Below are 4,656 nucleotides of genomic sequence, written 5' to 3' on the forward strand. Positions count from 1 at the left end.
TTAAAAATGATCTATTGACTGACCACATCAATTTGACCTTGGATGGCGCCACCAAGGTCAAGTCAAGGTCAAATCGATTTTTTTAAATGAAACACCCTATTTTTGATTTTAGAATCTAATAGTTGAGGTCGGGAGCTTTCCAAAACACTATAATAAAGCCTGTTTCTAATCAGTACTTTTGTTATGAGAGTTGAAAGTTACGGAAACGCCGACGTTAGCATTATCTGAGGTTACGCATTTGAGGCTTCCACGGTTATCTTCTTCGATTATATTAGAGGGTTTGCATCATCGTGTCTTCTTTCATGGTCGATGCAAATGTTTCGTGAACCATGCTGTTCACTTCATCAGGGCGAGGGGTGCACTGGTGCGAGGAGAGCTGCTTCCCCGAGACTCCCTTTTTATATGTAAAGCGCTGTTGGGAGGGGGGGGGGATTTTGGGAAGTGGAGGGAATACTCCGTTGGTCTGTCATAAGAGCAGTTTTCCATATCTTGCTCACAGTATAACCTCTCTGTATACTCTCACAGTATAAAGTCTCTGTTTAAGTTGTCTGGATGTTTCTGTATTTCCAGGGCCTCCTTATGTTTCCTCGGGAAATACGATGTTGTCGTGGCTAAGGTTGTCGTTTTGTCGAATAGTATTCGATGTCCTGTCTCCATGTTGTGTTCTGCCAGGGCTGATTGTGTGACGTGTTTCAACCTGACGTCCCGTTCATGTTCCTTCATTCGTGTGCTGACCGTTCTTCTGGTTTCGCCAATATACACCTTCCCGCATGAACAGGGTATTTTGTACACTCCTGCCGAACTAAGTGGAGGTCTCTGATCCTTGGGATTTCTCAATATTTGTTCGATCTTCCTTAAAGGCTTGAAGATAGTCCGGATGTTGTGTTTGTTCAAGATCTTACCGATTCGATCTGTTGTTCCTTTTACGTATGGGAGGAACGAGAGCCATTTTTTCTCTTCCTGTGATTCTTGTGTGTCTTTTTTTTATCCCACTCCTTTCTTTGTTGATTGTCCTGTTCACTTCTTCCTTATTGTATATTTTTATCCCACTCCTTTGTTTGTTAATTGTCCTGTTCACTTCTTCCTTATTGTATCCGTTCTGCTGTAAAGTTTCTTTCAAATGATTAAGTTCCGTTTGCAGATGTTCTTGGTCAGAGATGCTCAAAGCTCGGTGTACGAGTGAGTGTATTGCCGATTGTTTTGGAACCGGGTGGTGGTGTGACTCCGCATGTAAGTATCTGTTCGTGTGTGTCGGTTTCCTATATACCTGGTGGCCCAATGTGTTGTCCATCTTCTTTGTCAAGGACGTCTAAGAAGGGGAGCTTACCATTCTCTTCTATTTCCATAGTGAATCGGATGTTGTTATGTTGGTTGTTGATAAAGTTTAGGAATTTGTGAAGTTTGCCGTGTCTCCAAATTGCGAATGTGTCCTCTACGTACCGGAACCAGATTTCCGGTTTGTTGCTTGCCTTGCGGAGGGCCTCTGCTTCAAAGTGCTCCATGAAGATGTTTGCTACTACGGGGGAGATAGTATCCCCCCCCACCCGACAGCGCTTTACATATAAAAAGGGAGTCTCTCGGGGAAGCAGCTCAGTATCAGTGCACTCTTCGCTCTGATGAAGTGAACAGCATGGTTCACGAAACGTTGGCATCGACCATGAAAGAAGACAGGGTGATAACCCGCAAACCCTCTAATATAATTATCTGAGGTATTACGTGAATTTGGAATAATGCCTCGTGAATTCTGTAGAAATGCAGTCTTAAGTTTTTATAATCGTCTAGCACATTGTCAGACTGCGGAGGGACGTCAATTTGAGTATTTGCTATAGTATGTAATATTCTTTTAACCCTAGCTCGCCATACTGGGATATGACGTATCTAATGCGATTTTTCACATTGCAATTCAGACTTTAACTTTTTATGATGTAATTTAAGAATAAAATATTTGTTGTTTCATCTTTTGTTTATTTGTTCTTGTCTTATTCTAGAAATATCAATTTTGCATGTGATAAGTTAAAAATATGTTTTCTATTCAGAGATATAACTTGACGAAGTTCCAGATCCCGGTGGGGTCTAGCTGAGAAAGTAATTAAAAAACTGGTAGGTAGGTAGGTAAGGCGAGCTGGGTTAAAGGAATGACAAATGCTCAAACGAATGACAATTGATTTAGATATACCATTGTTTTTATTTCTAAAAAAATGATTGAAAAGTCTTGTCGCTTGGGTAAGACCTCCTATGAGCACCCCATCCTCGCATTATTAAAATGGATACGATCATCTTAGTTTAGGTAATGCTAATGCCGCGGCGGTTCCGTAACTTGTAACTCTCATAACTTGAAAAGTACTGATTAAAAAGAGGCTTTATTACAGTGTTTTAGAAAGCTCCCGACCTCAGCTATTAGATTCTAAAATCAAAAATAGGGTGTTTCAGTTAAAATAATCGATTTGACCTTGACTTGACCTTGGTGGCGCCATCCAAGGTCAAATTGATGTGGTCAGTCAATAGATCATTTTTAACCTTACAACTTTTGTATAAATCATTTTTCTCAAAAATGATTACTTTTCAAGATATTTAAGAGGGACTTTTTATATATCCTGTATAATAATCCCTTCAAATTTAATTAGATCGTTGGTGTGATGCTACTAATATTTTAACATCTGTAAATAATTTCATTACAAAAACAATTGATTGATACCTTAAGATATTTAGTGCCCAATACATTCGAAATTATTTCACATGTTTCTCGAATCATAGAATGTGCAGTTGATAATCCAACACGGTATGCTAACGCTGGACGTTACTTGATCACCCGATGCAAGATATTTACTTTCGCATAAAAAAATAACATTATCAATAGAGAAAAATTTACATCAAATTATATTCAGACTATTTTACGTGAGTGTCATAATAAGACGTTCTAGAGGCAATGCTCTAGAGGCAATGCTCGCTAATTATTTTTTGCAAGTAAGGTCGTACTTTTGAAAGTAATAAGTTAAAAGTATCTTTATTCATCCTAGTATATTTAAAAAATATATCTACATCATATTTCAATTCTTGAAACAGATGCATAAAATCTCCTTGATAAGATCTCATATTATTAATGGAACGAACCCACCATCTTCTTCTTTTATATCTTCTTAAGAAACAATAACTTTTTTTTCTTAATATCATATAATAGTAAAGTTGTAATAGCAGTAATGTAGTTGCATATAATACATTTTCGTCTTCATTCATGTTAAAGATTTTAACATATATTTTTTCATATTCTTGATTTTATATTACTGACTTTACCACGATTAGTTCAGAATTCTTATATTTAATATTACCGATTATTAATTTCTCTATAACTTTGTAAATTTCATATTTCTTTTTATTTATATTAATTTATATTACCAAATCTATCCTTTTATATATGGCTGTAATTTTCGTATATTTTATATTATTTTATTTGTATGACTTATGTTGGATAGAAATCATGTATTACACGTAAGCGGATAGACACACTGTGGATTTCACATTTTACTAATATGTTTGCGGAGGTACAGCGAGATGAGAGGGAATTCTCTAAATTTTAATTTTTGATTTTTAATTTTATATATTTTGTACTTATTCTTAACATTAAGAATGATCTGATGCGGATCGAAACGTTTGTTATTGCCGGCATTTGTATTAAAGTTATTGTATGTTTATCTTATTTTTTTTATTTAATTTGACCATGTATATTAACCTTGGCTCGTAGCTCTATTACTTACTGATATTTTAACATATGCCTTTTATTAAATAAATTTTAGGACGATTATTTAGAATACTTTTACCACCTCAAATTAATTAATCCTGGAATTAATCGAACAAATGTTGAATGTAAGCGACTGACGTGTCATTGAAAAATAACAAAATAATTTATAGCGAATAGCAAAAATAATACTTCACAAAAACTGTGTACATGCTACAGCAAGTGATATCTATTAATTTTATGTTCGTTATAATCTATTTACAAAGAAGCTAGTATTTCCTGTAACACTGGCGAAACAACTAAAGTGGTTAAAAGTTCCTATTTAATTAAAACTTATTCGACGCATATATTCACTCAAAACGAAAGAATCTGACAAAAAACACAATAGCAGTTACAGTTAACCTCGTGAAATAAGTTATTAAGATTAGTTTCTGTATGCTTATGCATACATTATGCGTTTGTCTAGATAGACCTTCATTGTGATTATGATTATGCATATGGTTATGCGGTTATGCAAGTTGTGCGGATATAACTCAAACCTATTGCACATGAAATGCATAACAAACTATAAGTACAACATAAGATCACTGGATCAATGAGCATCCAGCATAAAGTCGCCATATTGATTTACATAAGATGCTCATTGTTCCAGCGGCTTTATGCTGTGGTTATACAGCTTATGTCATTTTATGTGGGATGGCCTTACGTTTATCCGGCTATGCAAGTTTGTGTGGATATATTCTTAGTCATAACCCTAAGAGTATATCCACATAAACTTGCATAGCTACATAAACGTATGCACAAAGAAAATTATCCAATCACATTTTACGTGCAACTTTATAAAAGAAATGTGATTGGATAATTTTCATCACGGAGTAATAAGAAAGAGACCAAGCTCAAGCGGTCGGCTATGAAAAAGATGG

At 35.3% G+C, this 4,656-nt stretch overlaps 1 long non-coding RNA gene across 1 annotated transcript in view; it reads left to right on the top strand.

The window, feature by feature from the left end:
* The window catches only part of LOC108728392 (uncharacterized), a 4,852-nt gene extending 3,242 nt beyond the window's left edge, over positions 1–1,610 (top strand). Inside the window, exons 2-3 of the long non-coding RNA XR_001936888.1 lie at positions 1,389–1,394; positions 1,601–1,610. This is a non-coding gene — a long non-coding RNA (uncharacterized lncRNA). The remainder of the gene's footprint in view (positions 1–1,388; positions 1,395–1,600) is intronic.
* Positions 1,611–4,656: the final 3,046 nt, after the last annotated feature.

The sequence above is a fragment of the Mycetomoellerius zeteki genome, unplaced genomic scaffold (assembly GCF_001594055.1).
Source record: "Mycetomoellerius zeteki isolate Tzet28-1 unplaced genomic scaffold, Tzet1.0 scaffold611, whole genome shotgun sequence".
In the NCBI taxonomy this organism is placed as follows: Eukaryota; Metazoa; Arthropoda; class Insecta; order Hymenoptera; family Formicidae; genus Mycetomoellerius; species Mycetomoellerius zeteki.